The 21,830-nt window shown below is 38.0% G+C and overlaps 1 long non-coding RNA gene across 1 annotated transcript in view; it reads right to left on the reverse strand.

Moving 5' to 3' along the window:
- Nucleotides 1–4,809: 4,809 nt before the first annotated feature.
- LOC127503622 (uncharacterized) overlaps nt 4,810–21,830 on the reverse strand; it is a 37,622-nt gene continuing 20,601 nt past the window's right edge. Inside the window, exon 5 of the long non-coding RNA XR_007927133.1 lies at nt 4,810–5,479. This is a non-coding gene — a long non-coding RNA (uncharacterized LOC127503622). The remainder of the gene's footprint in view (nt 5,480–21,830) is intronic.

Below are 21,830 nucleotides of genomic sequence, written 5' to 3' on the forward strand. Positions count from 1 at the left end.
GTGTGCATATATGTGTTATACATAAATAAATATACACAGTACACACATATTATGTAAACAAACTTATTTTGGATGCAATTAATCACAATTATATAATAGCACTAATTATATAATAAAAATATAAAATATTATAACTAGAGTTTTAGAGGCAGATCCCTAACTAACTAACTAACTATAATTTTATAATTAATAACTTTTTGTCACACCTGCCAATGGCCAGTGACTGGCCCGTGAAAATTTACAGGCCAGTGAGTGATATTTTTATTTGTCTTTTGTTGTTTGAATCAAATTAAAAACACAGACAGCAGCAGGAATATTAGGCTGCTGTCACTTTAAGAGCTGCACAGATCCAATATGACACACATTTTCTTTCTCAACTGAATATATTTAAGAGGATACTTGCCAAGACAGGAATTTTGACATAACTTTGTTTGAATATGTCTGTTCGAGTGCAAGAAGATGTAAAAGAGAGCTCAGTTCAGTATTCCCGGATTTCTGGAACGAATCGAGTTCCCTTTCATGTTTTCTTGCACTTTCGTGACGATGCAGCACTGGCCTGTCATCTGTTCTGATCGTCATTCATGTTCATGTTCTCACAATATCTGCATTGTTAGAATTCATCAAAATGTTACTGGCCAACTGGTGATTGACACCATTTCATATACTCGCCAACACCGATTTTTAACTCACATTTGTTGCTTGGCAAGTGGGCCATATAACTTTTTCCAGTAATTTTATAGACTTGTAAAAGCATGATTTTTTCAGTTATTCAGAGGCATGTAAACTATAGTATTCAGAGTAAGTTATTTAGACCGCAGCATTAATAACCAAACCATAAGAAGAGTACAGTAAGAAACATAAGCTCATCCTTCACATGATCACATGAAGCAGGCTGCAGCTGTGGAAACAGAGCTGTGTGGAAACCGATTGTGAAACTTCACAAAGATTCCTCCCGGATCATGCAAAAATACCGCAGTAATCAATACCGGCAACAGTCTGAGGTTACAAACTGATTCTTGTGAGTTTAGAGAATTCAGCCGGTTCTGTATGTAAATTCAGCTCAAAATCTCAACTGTTCATTGATTTTTTTCAGCTCTGTGCACTTAAATATAAAATGGACCAGGTGTGTTTAAGTCCCACGATCCAAAGGAGATCTGTTACATGATAAATGCAAATAATACCTTATAATAATGCACAGCGTTTATTTTATTTGGTCCTTCTTTCTCTGTATTCTCCAGATTTTCTGTTGTATTTTCATTTATTTACTATTTATCTACTTTATTTTGTGTTGTCATTAGTGCTGTCAAATCGATTAATTGCGATTAATCGCATCTAACATAAAAGTTTTTGTTTACATAATGTATGTATATATATATATATATATATATTTATTATGTGTGTGTGCATGTCTGTATAAGTATATGTATAAATATAATAATATATACACATATTATGTAAACAAAAACTTTTATATTAGATGCAATTAATCGATTTGACAGCACTAGTTGTCATACAGTACTCGATGCTGGTATTACATTTTTCTTATTCACTTTTCGTTTTTCCCCATTTACTGTGTGTCAGGCAATTGCTGTGCTGTAATGTGTTAATAAAAATAATAAAAAATTAAATATTAAAAAAAATCATGCACATTGAGGACAGCACAATCTACACTCTAAAAAATGCTGGGTTAAAAACAACCCAAGTTGGGTTGAAAATGGACAAACCCAGCGATTGGTTTGTTGTAACCCAGCAATTGGGCTGTATTAACCTAGCGATTGGTTTGTTTTAACTCAGCGATTGGGTTGTATTAACCCAGCGACTGGTTTGTTTTACCCTAGCGAATGGGTTGTTTTAACCCAGCGATTGGGCTGTATTAACCCAGCGATTGGTTTGTTTTAACCCAGCGAATGGGTTGTTTTAACCCAGCGAATGGGTTGTATTAACCCAGCGATTGGTTTGTATTAACCCAGCGATTGGTTTGTTTTAACCCAGCGATTGGTTTGTTTTAACCCATCGATTGGGTTGTTTTAACCTAGTGATTGGTTTGTTTTAACCCAGCGATTGGGTTGTTTTAACCCAGCGATTGGGTTGTTTTAACTCAGCGATTGGGCTGTATTAACCCAGCGATTGGGCTGTATTAACCCAGCGATTGGTTTGTTTTAACCCAGCGATTGGGTTGTATTAACCCAGCGATTGGTTTGTTTTAACCCAGCGATTGGGTTGTATTAACCCAGCGATTGGTTTGTTTTAACCCAGCGATTGGTTTGTTTTAACCCAGCGATTGGGTTGTATTAACCCAGCGATTGGTTTGTTTTAACCCAGCGATTGGGCTGTATTAACTCAGCGATTGGGCTGTATTAACCCAGCGAATGGGTTGTATTAACCCAGCGAATGGGTTGTTTTAACCCAGCGATTGGTTTGTTTTAACCCAGCGATTGGGCTGTATTAACCCAGCGATTGGGTTGTTTTAACCCAGCGATTGGTTTGTTTTAACCCAGCGATTGGTTTGTTTTAACCCAGCGATTGGTTTGTTTTAACCCAGCGAATGGGTTGTTTTAACCCAGCGATTGGGCTATATTAACCTAGCGAATGGGTTGTTTTAACCCAGCAATTGGGCTATATTAACCTAGCGAATGGTTTGTTTTAACCCAGCGATTGGTTTGTTTTAACCCAGCGATTGGTTTGTTTTAACCCAGCGAATGGGTTGTTTTAACCCAGCGATTTGGCTGTTTTAACCCAGCGATTGGGCTGTATTAACCTAGCGAATGGTTTGTTTTAACCCAGCGATTGGGTTGTATTAACCCAGCAATTGGTTTGTTTTAACCCAGCGATTGGGTTCTTTTAAGAAAGAAATACAGTAATTTTTTTAAACAATAGTTGAGGTAAATAAAACTGTCCAGTGCGAGGAAGATTATTAATGAATAACAGCTTAAATTTATGTCTGTTTCTCAAACAAAACATCATATGCCTTCAGAAGAATACTGATATGATGCCTCGTTTAGAGCCTGAAAGACTAAATTACAAAAAATAACAACATGAGGGCGAATAAACGACAGAATTTGAAGTTTAGCTTGAACTATCCCTGGAAACATCAAAACAAATAAAACAAGTTCCTCTGAAGATTAACGCACAAGTCTATTTCTGAAGCACACAATGCTAAAATGTCTTAATACGGACACAATGAGATTCACACTAAGCCTTTAAGCCTGCGACTCTCAGTGTCTCGAGACAAGCGCAGATTTGAGATTGTACTTTATTATCTGTGCTCGACATGTAGATCTACATATAAAGGTTGTAATGCCGCATGTATCGTGAAGGTCTCTTGCGTTTGTCAGTGATTGTGGGTTAAAGCTCAGACAGCGAACGCAGATTTAATCAAGGATCAAATGGATCTCCTCCTCGGTAGCGTCAGGGCCGGACGGGTCTATCTGGGTCAGTGGAATTACAGCGGGAAGTGTTTGGATATCATACCGCAATTAGTGATTAGATGGGAAGGGATTGAAAACAAACGTCAGAGATCTCTGTAAAGCATTAGTGGTCACATGATGGAGCGACACGAGAGGAGAGAAACCACATTCATCCCGGCTGACTCTGAGCTTCATCTATCACTGCTCGATGAGTTCAGTGGAGACGCTCCCCAAAAGAATCTGAGGAGAAATGTTTGAGATCATACTGAGATGTCTTTCTTTGGACTGCAGACTTTGGTCTGAGCACAGTTTGAGACGATGCTGAGATCTCTTCTGACTCTTTACTGAAGATTACTGTGGAGGAGAAAAATTTCTATCCATCTATCTATATATACATACACAAACACACAAAACACAATATTTTAAATATATTTAATTATTAAATATATTTAAATATTTTAAAATGATATATTACATTAATTATATATATTTTAAATATATTTTGTTTAAATATATTATCACATATTTTAATACTATATATATATATATATATATATATATAACTATTTTAATGCAATGTTTAAAATAATATTAAAAGATATTTGATATTTTAATTATCTTTTAATATATTAATATATTTAATTAAAATAATGTTTTTAATATCTCAAAAAAAGTATATTATATGAGATATATGATATTTTAAAATATATTATCATGTTTTAATATCTATAAATATTATATATACATATACATATATACAAACACTTATAATACTGTAAGTATACTATAAGTATACTTAAAATACTATAAGTATTTTAATACAATATTTTAAAAATATTAAAACTAAATAAAAATTAATATTAAAACTATTACACATACAACAAACAAGCATAGATATTGTAATATATATTTACAGCATTTAATATTTATTAATATATTTAATTAAAATACTGTTTTTAATATCTCTATTTTTAAAAAATATTTTTATATATTTTATTATGTGATATTTAAAATATAAATATTTTATTTAAATATATATATATATATATATTTAAAAATATATTTAAAATAATATTATTTTTTTTAATTTTAATATCTATTTTAATTTATATTAAAAGTATTTAATATATTTAATTAAAATACTGTTTTTAGTATGTCAAAAAAGTATATATTACGTTATATATTTTAAAATAGATTATATGTTTTAATATCTATCTATCTATCTATCTATCTATCTATATATATATATATATATATATATATATATCTATATCTATCTATATATATCTATATCTATCTATATATATATATATATATATATATATATATATATATATATATATACACATACATACATATGGGATTATATCTATATTATATATATATATATATATATGAGAGATTCTATGGGAAAGCAGGAAAGAATGTGAGTGAGCTTTTCTGAAGAAAGGACGTTCTGTCCCAAAACTCAACTGGAGAAAAAAAAACAAGAAAAAAGTGAGAAAAGGGAGTTTGAAGGAGCAGCAAGTGGATTCTGATGAATTCCTCTGGTTTTCCAGCTTGTAGGGGAGAGAATGACTCGTAGGCAGGAATGATGACATAAACACGGCCTCCAGCTTTTCCTTCAGAAAACACAGTATTTGCCAAACACCTGTGGCCTCCGCTGCGGGCCGTCTGAGGGGCACGAGGGCCAGTAAAACGCTTTAATACTCTTTGATACTCTTCATTTAGAGATTGAATTACAGCACATTCCTCCGGACAGAATTCACCCCCCTAAAAATTCCCATCCCGACCTCCCCGGATAACTGTCCCTCCCAAACCCCAGCTGGGGCATCTTCAATTAAAACAATGTGTCTAACAGACCTCTGTCATTCCAATCCAGCGGTCGGCCCACAACCTTTCCACCGCCCACCGACCTCTGCGTGTGTGTGTGTGTGTGTCGGAGTTTATCCCAGAAATGTGTTATTGGATGCTGAATGCCAAGCAGATGGTACTGCGGTTGGTACAGGTGCCACAGGCTTTGGAAGAGGAAAAAAATCCCGCCGGAGTTCAAGTCCAGGGCACATCCTTCCCTGAAAAAAGAAAAGAAAAACAGGTTTGTCTAAATGAAAAGGTTTGTAGAGTGAAATGAAACTAATGCCTCATTTAAGACTCAAAGGCCAGAGTTGAAAGCTGCTTACTACAATATTTTATAAGCTATTGTGTAAGCTGACATATCAACACTGCCTTCGTCTCGCTGACAGTGCCCTATTTTACATGCATTATAAGGCATTTAACACAATAACAACATCATAAAAATATCATGTCTGTGCAATGCAAATACTCTTAATGGCCTGTTAATCTCTCCAAAGGGTTTTGACATTTTTAAAATCAAACTTACACTACTGTTCAAAACTTTGGGGTCAGTAAAATAAAATAAAATAAAATAATAAAATTTAATAAAATTTAAAAAAATAAAATGAATAAATAAAAATAAAATAAATAAAATAAAATAAAAAATACAAATAAATAAATAAAAATAAATAAAATATAACAAAATAAAATTACAAATTAAAATGAACAAATAAACAAAATTAGATTCAATTTAAAAACAACTTAAAATAAAATAAAATAAAATATTTTGAAAGAAAAGTAAGGATGCATTAAACTGACAAAAAGTGACATTTATAATGTTACAAAAGATTTCTATTTCAAATAGATATATGCTGTTCTTTAAAACCTAATCATAATAAAAACTGTTTTCTGACCCCAAGCATTTCAAATTTCAACAAAAATATAAATATTTAATCATTTCAATTATATGTACACACACACATATATAGTGTATATCTATATCTATCTATATCTATATATCTATATCTATATATCTATATATATATATATATACATACACACACACACACACACACACACATACATATATATATATATATATATATATATATATTAAAATGAATCATTGGACAGTTTGAACTGATTTGTGTAAATGAATCAAACTTGTCAACTCTATTGCGGTTTTTACTCTAAACCAGAGATGGATTTTAGTAAATAACACATTTAGGACAAATAAAAAAAAAAAAATGCATTAACATCACATTAGATAATCACACTGTTGCTCAATTTTATATATCGGCAGCAAATCATCAGAAATATATGGTGCTTATTGGATGTATTGGCCAGCCCTAATCCCAGCGCAGGTCACACGTCAATCATGATTATCGGGAGCCCGACAGCACAGAGCCGCTCTAGTTCTCCTCACGGGCTCATTTGCATCTCACAGGCCTGAAGCTCATCATAAAGTGCATGTTGAAAGCAGGACCATCGCAGGGCGGCTGTTGAAAGGCGGGTTTGATACAGGAAAAGTGCGGGCTCAGCAGATAGGCCTCTTTTTAAAATAATCTTCCTTTTGGGAGAGCGGCAGAGAGCGGCGCACTCCTCTGCCCGCAGACCTCGCTTTGGACGCGGAAATAAATGAGTGCTCATGCGGCCGCGGCCTCAAAGGCTTGGCTTGATTCTCCCGCGGAAGGCAGGACGACCACAGAGGCCTCTGCCCATGTGTGCGTCTCTCTCTGCCACGGCAGATACAGAAAAAGACTTCACCGCCGCGGCGCGCAGATAAAAACGCTCTCCGCGCGGCGGTTAGGGAGTGGGAACGGGCATTTGCTTCGGTTCAGATGAAGGTTTATTTACTTTGGAGGGAGAAGAAAGAGGAGAGGGCATCAGAAATTAGGTGCCGGGGTTAAAGCAGAAGACATTTTCAGGATGTTGGTTAATCCGTGAAGATCCGCCACACCACCTACACATCATACATCTGCACACGTGACGGATTCGCATCGCACAAGAACTTAATAAGCGCAATGTGAAGCACTTTTAAAACAAGACTTTCATCTATGCGAATACAGACATGACTATGTTTATGTATTAACCTTCACATAACAAAACATTAGTGAAAGATGTGGAAATGTTTAAGACAAAACGTTCTTTAAATAACATTTATAGAACAGTTTCTGCAACGTTTCTAGAACAAATTTATTAGCTGAGGTCGGAGCTTAGACACGTCATGTTTTTTTTTTTTCTCATGAAACACATTTACTTTCTCATTTCAGGTCTTATAGTGAACAAATTGTGAACATTATTCCAAAAAAATAAAAATGTCGTCATAATCTTTCTTTAAAAAGTACTATATTTTCTGTAATACAAGTCACTTTTTATCATCTAAAACGTGCTGCGATGTCTATTTCAAAGCGATTTATATAACGCAATTAATGCAAATCATGCATTAATGTGTGATTTGTTAATTCTCTTGAACCTTTATTTAAAGTGGACCTATTATGCCCCTTTTACAAGATGTAATAGAAGTCTCTGGTGTTCCCAGAATGTGTCTGTGAAGTTTCAGCTCAAAATACCCCTCAGATCATTTATTATAGCTTGTCAAATTTGCCCCTATTTGGGTGTGAGCAAAAACACGCAGATTTTGTGTGTGTCACTTTAAATGCAAATGAGCTGCTGCTCAGGCCCCTTTCCAGAAGAGGGCAGAGCTTTAACAGCTCGCGCTTCGGTCGCTCAACAACAACAAAGCTGGAGAATCTCACGCAGACAAAATGACGACGGTGTTCAGCCTTACATTGTTCAAACCGGAGTCGACACTGATGGAGAGAATGGATGACACTTGGGAATGGATGACACAATGAATACCTTAAATGCAGTGGAAAAACGTAATGTAAATTCAACATTAACACATATTCTTGGTCATATACTGTAGATCTTAGTCAGGTTAGACGCCATATTGAATTTAACACAATAACTTTTTAAAGCATTACTGCAACCATCAGAGGCTGTGATTGGATAACTGGACTAACCAGTGGACCAATCACATCACAGCATCTCAAATGTTGGTTCTAAAATGCCTGAGCCAAAGTCTGTGTCCAAAATCGCCCCATATATCGCCCCTCACTCCCTGCATTAGTCCACAAATGTAGTTCACTTGAGGGAGTGAATGAAAACGTAATTAAATATACACCTTAAATAAACAATTTAATAATCATTATAAAACGGTTAGTTCTGTCTTTGATTCTGATTGGTCAATAGCTGTGTTTTATTCATGATAAAACACGGCTATGACCGCTTCACCCAACAGTTCTGTGTATCACTACACAACACCTTTAGCATCCACTCTTAGCAACGTAAACTGTTCTCAGTATTGTTCATTGAAGCTTACTGTATTATGTAGAAGAGTATTGTGAGAAAGAGAGAGAGTTTATTACCTGTATTCAGATTTAGCATTTTCCTTCAGGTCAGTCCTATGTTCATAATAAAAAATCTGTTTAAATATCCGATGTATTATCTTGTCCTTTTAACATTTAAGGGGATTTCCCATGACTTACAGCGCTAGTCAAAGCATTTGTCAGTTGTGTCTTGCTCCGTTTTCAAAACAATTCAATCTTTTCAATGTAAAAGTCTTCACTACTGACTGACATACTCATAAAGACAGCCTTTGCCGCCATCTAATGGCGTGAAAATGTCATTTCTGTTGCTGTTCACGGCCAGGGACTATTTTTTCTGGCGGAAGGAAGGATTTAGAGAAAGTTTACTTCATGAAAGTTGCATTGATACATATTTTTGGCTTTAATATTTGTATTGTGTGGTAACCATTTTATAAAAGAAATAAGGTACTCAAGGCTAGTGCTGTATCGTGAATAAGTCACGGCTGAAGCGTCGTGCCTAACAACGTCCTTCAGCCGTGACTTATTCATGATACAGCAGAGCCTGTCATACCTTATTGCTTACATAAAAAAGGAATTTATACCTGTATAATATTCCGCTGGATCAGCAGTTTGAAAAATGTATAGATCAGCTGCGGGCACCATCTTCTGGTCAGTCGCTGGGAATTTATTTGGCGCGTGACCCTCACAGTGCATTATGGGTATTCTCTAACCATTGAGTGTACATCGCTTGTACACTCGTTATTGCGGTGCATTATGGGATTGAATGAGCACACTCGATTACATCCACTATGGTTTCAGACATCACAACAATTGTCTGTCCCATCAATTTCAGACACTGCTAAAGTCTGAATGATTTGGTTTAATTCCCTCCAGAAGCGTCTCACACAATTGTGAAAAGAGCCTGAATGCAGCAACTTACATTTTCATTACTGACATTTGATTATTTTGTTCTCTTAAACACATGGGATGGAAACGCTGCTTTATTCAAATTTTGCACAAAAGTTAAAATCACAACTTTGAATGTAATGGGTTTTAGTTTTAGATTGAGATCTCATCGCAGACTTCAGTATCTTGGCACATCTGAGCACAGTTTAAGACACTGTTGAGACCTCTAGAGGAGAAACAACTGAGACATTCAGGAGCTCAGGCTCAAGCTCTCGAGCGGCTGGCGCTTTGGTCCATCGACCCCTGAAGGACGTCCTGCGCCCAGAACCCCTCCTGCCCTGTCTCTGCCCAAAGCGCCAGGAATTATCAAGCCTAACGAAGCGTTCGCCCACTCTGACTGATAAATATTTATTTGGAGAAGCCAAATGAATCTGAATGGATGTGGGAAGGTGCGGTGAGCCTCATTGAACTGCTCTGGCATGTCCAAAGACCATAATAATCATAATAATGACAATAATCCCACATCACCATGGACACAGCGCCTTGGCATCCTGCCATTCCCAGCAACCATGCCTCACACACACATGTAGATGTATAGCTGAGGAAATGATGTCATACTACTTGAGGTCATCTAGACATTCTGCCAATCACCTGTAAATTATGATTAGAATTTGACCAGTATGGTTTCTTAAAGGATTAGTTGACTTCTGAATTAAAATTTCCTGATAATTTACTCACCCCCATATCATCCAAGATGTTCATGTCTTTCTTTCTTCAGTCGAAAAGAAATGAAGGTTTTTGAGGAAAACATTCCAGGATTTTTCTCCATATAGTGGACTTCACTGGGGTTCAACGGGTTGAAGGTCCAAATGTCAGTTTCAGTGCAGCTTCAAAGAGCTCTACACAATCCCAGACGAGGAATAATTCCCAGAACACACCAAGCCGACGGTTTGCCATCGGGCAGTTTTTCCGACTAAGTTTTCTCAGTGAGTTCTGCACCGTCGGCTGAAGTTGGTCCTCGTCTGCTTTTTTCGGCTGATTCGACATGTTGAATCGGCGTCAGAGCTCGTCAGTCAGTCGGGCTATCTGATCATTCTGATTGGTTGTTCAGCTACTGCCACCTGCTGGTACAGAAAAGCATTTCATCTTGTGCAGGCGCAGAACGGACGTGCTACTTGGCCGTCGGGTGTCGAGCGTCGGTTTGGTGTGTCAGGGCAACTTTGGACCCAGACGCTGCCGACGTGAGCCAACTAGTTTGTCAGCGTCGGCTTGGTGTGTTCCGGGCTTAAGGGTCTTATCTAGTGAAACAATCGATCATTTTCTTAAAAAAAATAAAAATTATATACTTTTTAACCACAAATGCTCATCTTGCACTGCTCTGTGGTGTGCTACGCATTACGTAATCATGTTGGAAAGGTCACGCGTGGTGTAGACGGAAGTACCGCAGTAGGGCGAAAAACTAATTTTCTCCTCCAACTTAAAAATCGTCCGACATTGTTGTGTTACCTTTTTTTGTAAAGGCATTTGGACTTACTCTTTGCACGTTCGCTTTGTAAACACTGGATCGGTACTTCCGCCTACGTCACGCGTGACCTTTCGAAAGTCATTATGTAATGCGTGGAGCATCACAAAGCAGTGCAAGACGAGCATTTGTGGTTAAAAAATTATAATTTTTATTTTAATTTTTTAGAAAATGATCGATGGTTTCTCTAGATAAGACTCTTATTCCTCGTCTGGGATCATGTAGAGCTCTTTGAAGCTGCACTGAAACTGACATTTGGACCTTCAACCCGTTGAACCCCAGTGAAGTCCACTATATGGAGAAAAATCCTGGAATGTTTTCCTCAAAAACCTTCATTTCTTTTCGACTGAAGAAAGAAAGACATCTTGGATGACATGGGTAAATTATCAGGAAATTTTAATTCAGTAGTGAACTAATCCTTTAAATAGCTGTTACTGAAACCTAGAGACAAACTTGCTGAATTTACACTATTTATAAGAAATACTAACAAAAGTGTTTTTTATAGAATATCTATATATCTATATCACTATAACTCCCTGAAACGCCTCCATCTTGAGTTTTCTTCACAATATTCCTCATTTAAATAATTCATACACAGAATAAAGGGGCGGGGCCTGGTTGAGTTAGTTAGTAGTGTGTTGAAACTGGCGGTTCTGGTAAGGGACGGGGCATTTCCCAAACACCAATCACAACACACTGCTCCAGCCGACCAATCAGAGCACATTGTGTAAACAGAGCGTTACTGACAGACTGGGAAGAGAGGAGCTGCAACAATGGAGAATATGAGGACAATAATCAACATTCAAGCATGAAAACCTGTTCTAGTAGAGCACAAAAACAACATCAAGACTTAGAAAGGTCATCTTGAAGGTAACTTGCAGTACAGTTATTTTTCTATGCAGTTATCTAACCAATTTGCAACAGTGTGTGAACGGAGAAATTATTTCAACACTGAAAAACACCTGACATCTCTCAACTGTACCTGTGAGCAGCAGTTGAATACGTGACAGTGTTTGTCGGGCAGTTCCTTGAGCTTTGACTTGACAGCTGGGACCAATTTCTGCCCCTCTAACCCCCCCCATGCGAAACCCTAAAGCCCCTGATCTGTCCACGGCCCCGTTTTTTCCCCCGCCAAGGGTTTGAGCCGCAGGGAACAGCCAGAGAGCTGAACACTTCCAATTATATCTCTACCGCCTTTCCAATAAACACACACCAGCACACAGGTGCAGGAATGTGCAGCACACACACACACACTCACACACATGCAATTACTTCCTCTTAGGGCCGTCACATCTGTGGAAAAATGCCACATGAAACTGGGAATGTGTTTTACTGTGCGGCAGCGCTAATGCAGGTGTGAGAGAACGACAGACAGAGGAAGAGGACACTGACGCTGTATTTACTACAGTAAAGTCATCTACTCTCTCAGAAGAAAGATTCAGTGGGGTTCTATATAGAACTTTAGGGTTCTTGACTCAATTTTAAAGAACAAAGTTTCTATACAAGGAGAAATGTTTTATGGTTTTAGCATTAGTTAACTATAATAACCCTATCCTAGCAGAGTTTTGCATGGGGAAACATCACTCATATTGTCTTTAAAAACATAGTAATCTAGTTTCTATACCGCAATGATTCTGTGCCTCATTGTCTCCAGAATGAATCTTACAGATGTTTGATCCTGCGAATCTATTAGTGACTCAACAGGAGGCACAAGCTCTCGACTAAACCAAGCCAACCGACAGAAAAATCACCTTGAGAATTTGTTGCAATCTGGGTAAGACTGAGTCTGTCGGGACGTTTGGTGTCAGCGTAAGACCTGCTCGGAGCCCAGCGGGACACTAATGACTTGCACTCGGCTTCGCATTCAGACGGTCCGTCTGCGATTCCTGAGCGGAGCTGATTGTTTGGCTTTGTGGAGGGAAAACAGCAAGAGCAAAACTGAAGCTGGAAGGTCACAGAAAAAAAGAGAGAGACTCTGACTGTGAAAACAGCGACAGTTAATCAAATGGCATGTCCAAATATTTAGGGGCCGCAGAGCGACAGTGGGGCCCTTCAGGAAAAAAAACACAGCATTTCAGAAATGCAAGAATCTGGCTATTATTACAAACGCATGTCGTGTTTTTGATGCACAGCAATTGTGCATATGAACATTATTATGGTGGCTTGACAAAGTACTGAAATACTGAAATCCTATTTAAGGTTATTCGTTATTCTAGATGGATCGGACTTACGGACAACATGCTAAAACATGCTAAATCATGCTTTGTGCAATGTGCATTAAATCATGCTAGCAAAATGTTAAAACATGCTGGCAAAATGCTAATTCATGTTAGCACCATGTTAATTCAAGCTAGAAACATGCTAAAACATGGTAACAAAATGCTATATCATGCTAGCAGCATTTTAAAAAATGCTAGCAGCATAGTAAATCATGTTAGCAGTGTTAAAAAACGCTAGCAACATGATAATTGAAATGTTAAAATATGTTAGGAAAATGTCAATTCATGCTAGCAGCGTGTTAAAACATGCTAACAGAATGTAATGTGCTAAAACATGCTAGCAACGTGATAAATCATGCTTACAATGTGATAAGAAATGCTAACATGCTTGTAACACAGTTCGTATGATGGGGGAAGAAGGAGGCGGGAACCGGCGAACGTTCAAACAATAAACTTTAATAAACTAAACAAAGAACAAAACGGAAGTAATGCCGGCAGACGTCCACACGTCCACACAAACATAATACAACAAAATAAAGTCCAGGCCTGGTCCTCTCTCGTCCTTCACTATCGTCGCTCCTCCTTTTATGCTTCCGGAGCTCCTCCGTGAGAGACTCAAGGCCGGTGCGCCTCACAGGTGGAGCTCGTTAACCCTCGCGTCACCGGCCTCGCGCCGTTCCCTCACGGCTCTCGCCCGCCCTGCTCGTCACATACCCCCATCGCCCCTCGCAGGCCGGGGGGTACTCCCGAGACTGCGCTCTACTCCCCCCCGGGGCCTGTCTCGGCGGCCGCAGCACCTGGGGGTAAGGACAGACGAGACGAGAGAAAGGAGACGGAAGCAAGGGGAGTGACAGAACGAGAGAGGGAAGAGAGGAAAAAAAAAAAAAAATAAAAATCTTGATCCGGTTCCCTGACACACTGCCGCTCGGTCCTCAGCCCGCCGAGAGGCTCTTCCTCGCGGTGCCATGCGATGGCACTGGACGCTCGGTGGACGGCCCGATCCTCGACCGCCTCCTGGCGGCCGGCGATGGCTCCTCCGGCTAAGGGCAGCCGGCAGCGAATCCGCCGTTCCCTGCTCCTCCCCTTCATGGCGGACGGTAGCAGGCTCCGGCCCACGGCAAACGACGGCATTCCTCCGCTCCCTCCAGGACGGCAGCCACCCCACCTCGTCCCAGGAGCACGGCATCCGGGTCTCCGTCCCACCTTTCACAAGGCTCCAGTACCACCGCCTCGGGCAGCCTCTCGCGGTCTTCACTCCCGCGCTGCCCGAACTCCGCAGCACCGCGATCCCCCTCAGCAGCGAGGGCTCTCCGACAGCATGTCCCTCCTTCCTCCCGGGTTTCGGCACCAATGTAACACAGTTCGTATGATGTGGGAAGAAGGAGGCGGGAACCGGCGAACATTCAACAATAAACTTTAATAAAATAAACAAAGAACAAAAGGAAAGTAATGCCGGCAGACCCTCGCGGACGTCTGCCGGCCACACAAACATAATAAAACAAAATAAAGTCCAGGCCTGGTCCTCTCTCGTCCTTCACTGTCGTCGCTCCTCCTTTTATGCTTCCGGAGCTCCTCCGTGAGAGACTCGAGGCCGGTGCGCCTCACAGGTGGAGCTTGTTAACTCTCGCGTCACCGGCCTCGCGCCGTTCCCTCACGGCTCTCGCCCGCCCTGCTCGTCACAATGCTTAAACATGTTAACATGTTAACATGTTAAAATATGCTAGTAACATGCTAATTCATGCTAGCAGCATGTTAAAACATGCTAGCATCATGTCAAATCATGTTAGCAAAGAGTTAAAAAAATGCTAGCAAGATGCTAATTCATTTTAGCAACATGTTAAAATGTTAACAAAATGCCAATTCATGGTAACAGCATTTAAAAAAATGCTAACAGCATGTTAAATCATGTTAACAGAGTGTTAAAACATGCTAGCAGCATGTTAAATCATGTTATAAGTGTTAAAACATGCTAGCAACATGTTAAAATATGTTAACAAAATGCCAATTCATGGTAGCAGCATGTTAAATCATGCTAGCAATGTGTTAATTCACGCTAGCAACATGCTAAATAATGCTAGCAATGTGATAAAACATGCTAGCAACATGATAAAACATGGCAGCAAATGTGCTAAATCATGCTAGCAAAATGCTAAAACATGCTAGCAAAATGCTAAAACATGCTGGCAACATGCTAATTCATGTTAGCACCATGTTAATTCGAGCTAGCAACATGTTAAAACATGGTAACAAAATGCTAAATCATGCTAACAACATGCTAGCAGCATTTTAAAAAATGCTAGCAGCATGTTAAATCATGTTAACAGTGTTAAAAAATGCTAGCAACATGTTAAAATATGTTAGGAAAATGTCAATTCATGCTAACAGCATGTTAAAACATGCTAGCAGAATGCAACGTGCTAAAACATGCTTACAATGTGATAAGAAATGCTAACATGCTTAATCATGTTAACATGTTAAAATATGCTAGTAACATGCTAATTCATGCTAGCAGCATGTTAAAAAATGCTAGCAGCATGCCAAATCATGCTAGAAAAGTGTTAAACATGCTAGCAACATGTTAAAATATGTTAAAATGCCAATTCATGCTAGCAGCATGTTAACTCATGCTAGAAATGTGCTAATTCATGCTAACAACATGCTAAATAATGCTAGCAATGTGCTAAAACATGTTAACAACATGATTAAAAAAAATGCTAGGAAGCTTATAAAACTTTCAAATTTTGTCAAGCCAACATAAAAGTTTGTCTCGACAAATTTTCTACTTTTTATTTAAACTGTCAAATTAAACAAATGATTAAATGCAGCAATTGTTGTTATTCAATGAAATGACACTTTCAAAAGTGCAAAGTTTAATTTCTGGATAAAATGCCAACACACTTAAATGGAAACAAAGTGTAAATACCGATAAATTTTCATTTGTAAAAATATCTTAATTATAATTAGCATATGTTTTCTTCACTTGTTTGTCATACACGATCAATAAACATCAGTGTTTTTGGTAACATTACTCGTGCTTTGAGTTTGGTAAATAATGTTTTTAAAGTAATTCTTTTTCTCAACGCAGATCAAAGCGTTTTAAAAGACGACTCTTTCACGAGACCCCCCAGCTGCTCAGTTCCACCCATGATTCATTGCTCAAGACATCAAACCAAATGAGTCAGCCTCCTTCGATGATTCCCAGGTCTATGCGCTGCGTTCAGGAATAAAACTCTTTAAATCACTGCAGGTTTCACCGTGAGAGACTCGTGCAGCTCACGATGGCGCAAAGATCAAATGCTGAAGTTTGAGTGTGTGTGGCACCGATATCTCTCTCTCTACACACATGTCCTTATGTCTCTGTCAGTGTCATCCTGCTAGCTGTCAGTCATCGCCGTGGCGACACAGGTGTGACTGTCTCAGATCTGTATGGAAGCTTGTTTCCGCCACGGAATAAAAACATAAAAAATGGTAACTGCAACTTTTTATCTAAATTCTGAGAAAAAGTTCAAGTTAAAGCTTCCATAGATCAGATCCCCTCTTTCATGCAGTTGTTCTGCATGCATGTGTGTGTATTACGTGTAAGCTGCTGTCTAAGAGGCTCCACACACACACACACACACTGTAACCTGCTGTACAGACACATCTGTTTTGTTTAAAGCACTTTTTTTCTCTTCTCGTCCAGAAAGCTTTTGGCACTTTGCAGAGAATGAATGCAGCTGTAGGGGAAATACCAAAGCTCTCGTAAATGTTATTAAAACCATTAGCCCGCTCTCTTCAAACACACACACACACTGCGCTGCTCTAAAATAGCGCTAATCAAAAGAGGATGTTAGTTTTGAACTAATAATCCAAAAGGTTAATTGAAAGCATTGTGTGCATGTTTCAATTCTCTGGTGTTAAAATACAGACAAAGAAATGGGATTCCTGGACATGTGCTTGGACAGATCGAGCGAGACAGACTTAACAAACGAGCGCGAGTGATCTGGTGTGTATAAATAGAGGTTTGGATCTGCTGGGCTCTCCACAACCGACGGCTCTTGCAACAGGCTGCCAGAGATTCAGGAGTGAGTTTGATTTGGACCAGAACACAGCTGACACAAAACACTATTCCTATTCAGACTACTGTGAATAAAATAAAATAAAAAAATAAAATAAATGAAAAATAAAATAATAAAATAAATAAAATAAATGAAAAATAAAATAATAAAATAAATAAATAAATGGAAATAAAACAAAAATAAAATATTAAAATAAATAAATTGACTGGAAATATGAAAAAAATTTAAATAGTGTAAAATAATAAAAAATATAAAATAAATGAAAAAATGAAATGAAAACTATGTAAAATAAAGTAAATACAATAAAACTAAATAAAAAAAATGGAAATAAAACAAAATAAAAATAAAATATTAAATACATTGACTGGAAATATGATTTTTTTTAAAAGTGTAAAATAAAATATAAAATAATAAAATAAATAAATGGAAATAAAATAAATGGAAATAACAAAAAAATAAAATATTAAAATAAATAAATTGACTGGAAATATGATTTTTTTTTAAAACAGTATAAAATAATAATAAAAAATAAAATATAAAATAAATGAAAAATGAAATAAAAATATATAAAATAAATGGAAATAAAATAAAAATAAAATATTAAAATAAATACATTGACTGGAAATATGATTTTTTTTTTAAAAGTATAAAATAATAATAATAATAAAAATATATAAAATAAATGAAAAAATGAAATAAATATTGAAATATTTTTTTAAATAAATATTGAAATATTTTTTTTAAATAAATCAACTGATTGGAAATATAAAAAATTATATAAAATAATTAAATAAAATATGAAATAAAACAGAAATAAAAAAAGATTTAAAAAATATAAAATAAAATATATTAAAATAAAATATCTTAAATATTACATTTCAAAAATACATTTTTTCATATTTCCTAAGTAAAATAATATTTAACTTGTGCAGTTGCTTTCACAGTAATTTTCATAGGGGTAAAATATCGAAATGTGTGTCTTTAAAAGTGAAATAATATTTCTTAAAAAGGTCAAACTGACGTTGTCTGGGGGAGGCAGCAAGTTATCACCATGTTTTTGGTCATTATCATGATAGTAGTACCATGGTATTCTTTGAAGCACCTTACCATGGCAGATGGTAAACACCTTATGAATATTATGGTAATCATTCAGTACAATGGTATATTTTAAAGTGCTACGGCATTAGCATCTGATAACAGGGTAAGGCCACAGTTCTAATTTTATACTTTTATAATAAGGGGTAAAAAAAGTTTTCAAAAGTAAAATATATAATATTGGATTAAAAAAAAGTGATAAACATACACGCACTATGATCATAACACAAACACGCTATGTCCCAAACGATGGTGTCTGTCTCTCTGCCTGTCCGTCTCTCTCTCTCGAGGAGTGTTGGAAACACAGTAAAGCGGGCCAAAGTTCAATAGGGTTGCTAAGCAACAGGCTTGTCAGTGCCTGGAGCTGATTGTCATGGCCTGCAGTGATGCCAGGCTGCATCTCTGTGCCAACCAATGCCAACCGAGCCGCCATCTTTAACCACGTCACGGGGACGTTCTGATGGGTTTACTGGAAGTTACTGGAGACTGAGAGAGAGAGAAACAGCTACAGGGGCCCAGGAGGGACATGCGGTTCCTCTGCTCCACCGCAGCGCTGGGACTTGGGGAGCGACAGGAGGAAGAGGAGGAGAGGAAACACTCATGACAAACGATGAGGTGAGAGAGAGAGACAGACTCCCGCTCACATCCGTCACGTGTGTCAACACTCGCATCTGTCCCGTTTCAAAAACCAGAGACTGAATCACAGACTTAGTTTCAAACTAAAAATTAATTCATTACCCTTACTTAATTTAATTGAAGTTCATTCAAATTAAATCAGTTTAGTTGGGTCAACACAATTTAGTTGGTTTAGGTCAAATTAATTTACTCTAGTATGTTTAACTTAATTACATTTGTCAAACTATGTTGGTCCTAACTAATTTACTGAGGTTTAATTTATTTTCTTATGTTTAAACATGCAGTTTCATATTTGTAAGAATCGAACCATATTCTACAAGCAAATTCACTCCCTGAAAAATCCAGGTAGGGATGATAATACATCTTTGCTTGATCTCTGTTTTGATCTGCCATTTGATCTTTCCACTCATATTTTCCAGAACACCTTTTGTGGATCATCTGATTTTTGGCAGTGTGAAAGGTCACTGCAAATGACCATAGAAGCCCATCTAAATCCAGACATAAACACACACAAACACTAATCACACACACACAAACTCACACACTCCAAACCAAGCACTTTTGTTTACATTCCAGCGTTCGTATGCCGTGCTGTGTGTGTGTGCGTGCGCGCATTTCATGCAGGTGGACGTCTGAACGTACGAGAGCATTTATTTTAGAATGTGTCAGGTCAACCACCCTCCTCACACACACACACACACACACACACACACACAGTCCACAATTTAAAATTAACACTCACCAAGCACCAAAATGCGAGTAAAAAATAGCTTTGGCAAGTAATAAAATATAAACTTAATTGCTAACTGGCTTAATACATTGAGTACAATACATAGTTTAAATGGAATATGGAGTTGCTAAAGTGCTCTGAGTATTTGTTATGGTCTTCTGGATGGTTACTAGGGTGTTGCTAGGAAGTTGATGAAGTGTTCTGAGTGGTTTGTATGACATAAGTGTTTTCTGGCTGTAAGGCATTACTAGGGTGTTCTGAGTGGTTTCTAGGCACTTACTAGAAAGTTGCCACAGTGTTCTGGCTAGTAACTAAGGTGTTGCTAGGAGGTTGCTACAGTGTTTTGAGTGGTTGTTATGGCATTGCAAATGTCTTCTGGCTCTTTTTTCTAGGTAAGGCATAACTAGGGTGATCTGAGTGTTGCTAGGCACTTACTAGACAGTAGCCAGGTTGTTCCAGGTGGTTACTAGGGTGTTGCTAGGGAGTTGCTTAAGTGTTTTGAGTGGTTTCTATGGCATTACAAGTGTTTTCTGGCTGTAAGGCATTACTAGGGTGTTCTGAGTGGTTTCTATGCACTTACTAGACAGTTGCCAAGGTGTTCTGGCTAGTAACTAGGGTGTTACTAAGAGGTTGCTACAGTGTTTTGAGTGGTTGTTACGGCATTACAAACGTCTTCTGGCTCTTTTTTCTTGGTAAGGCATAACTAGGGTGATCTGAGTGTTGCTAGACACTTACTAGACAGTAGCCAGGTTGTTCCAGGTGGTTACTAGGGTGTTGCTAGGGAGTTGCTTAAGTGTTTTGAGTGGTTTCTATGGCATTACAAGTGTTTTCTGGCTGTAAGGCATTACTAGGGTGTTCTGAGTGGTTTCTATGCACTTACTAGACAGTTGCCAAGGTGTTCTGGCTAGTAACTAGGGTGTTACTAAGAGGTTGCTAAAGTGTTTTGAGTGGTTGTTACAGCATTCTGGCAGTTTGTTTCTGGGTAAGGTGTTACTAGATTGTTTAGAGTAGTTGCTCAGGGTTGTCAGGGTGTTGCTAGGAAGTTGCTAAAGTGTTATGAGGGGTTGCTACGGCATTGCAAGTGTCTTCTGGCTGGCTTTCCTGGGTAAGGCATTGCTAGGGTGTTCTAAATGATTGCTAGGCACTTACTAAATTGTCTTACTAAATTGAGTGTTCTAGGTAGTTACTAGGGTGCTGTTAGGCAGCTGCTAAAGTGTTTTTCAATGGTTTCTACAACATTACAAATGTCTTCTGGCTGTTTTTTTTTTCTAGGTAAGGCATAACTAGGGTCATCTGAGTGTTGCTAGGTACTTACTAGAGAGTAGCCAAGGTGTTCTGGGTAGTTACTAGGGTGTTGCTAGGCAGTTGCTAAGGCATTGCAAGTGTCTTCTGGCTGGATTTTCTGGGTAAGGCATTGCTAGGGTGTTCTAAATGGTTGCTAGGCACTTACTAAATTGTCAGGGTGTTCTAGGTAGTTACTAGGGTGTTGTTAGGCAGTTGCAAAAGTGTTTTAAATAGTTTCTACAACATAACAAATGTCTTCTTGCTGTTTATTTTAGGCAAGGCATAACTAGGGCGATCTAGGGTACCTAGTGTTGCTAGGTACTTACTAGATAGGGTGTTCTAGGTAGTTACTAAGGTGTTGCTAGGCAGTTGCTAAAGTGTTTTGAGCAGTTGCTACAGCACTGCAAGTGTTCTGGATTATTTTTTTTTCTGGGTAAGGTGTAACTATAGTGTTTCGAGTGGCTGGGTGATACTAGGCAGTTATTAAAATATATTGAGTTGTTGCTATGCAGGAGCTAAGGTGTTTTGTGTGGTTGCCATGTAGCTGCTAGAAAGACAGACAGACAGACGCATACACAGATAGATAGATCTGGCACAAAGTGAGTTTTGGACTCACTTTGTACACACATACACAGTTTGGTAACACCTGTGACCACCATCAGACCTGACCCCAGCTGACCTCACGGGCCCCGGTGGGGTCACGGAGGCCTTAGGGTTGTGTTTGTGTCCACCCTACCACACATGATCAGAGGGCACACTCGCACGCAAC

This window comes from Ctenopharyngodon idella, chromosome 21 (genome assembly GCF_019924925.1).
Source record: "Ctenopharyngodon idella isolate HZGC_01 chromosome 21, HZGC01, whole genome shotgun sequence".
NCBI classification, from domain to species: domain Eukaryota; kingdom Metazoa; phylum Chordata; class Actinopteri; order Cypriniformes; family Xenocyprididae; genus Ctenopharyngodon; species Ctenopharyngodon idella.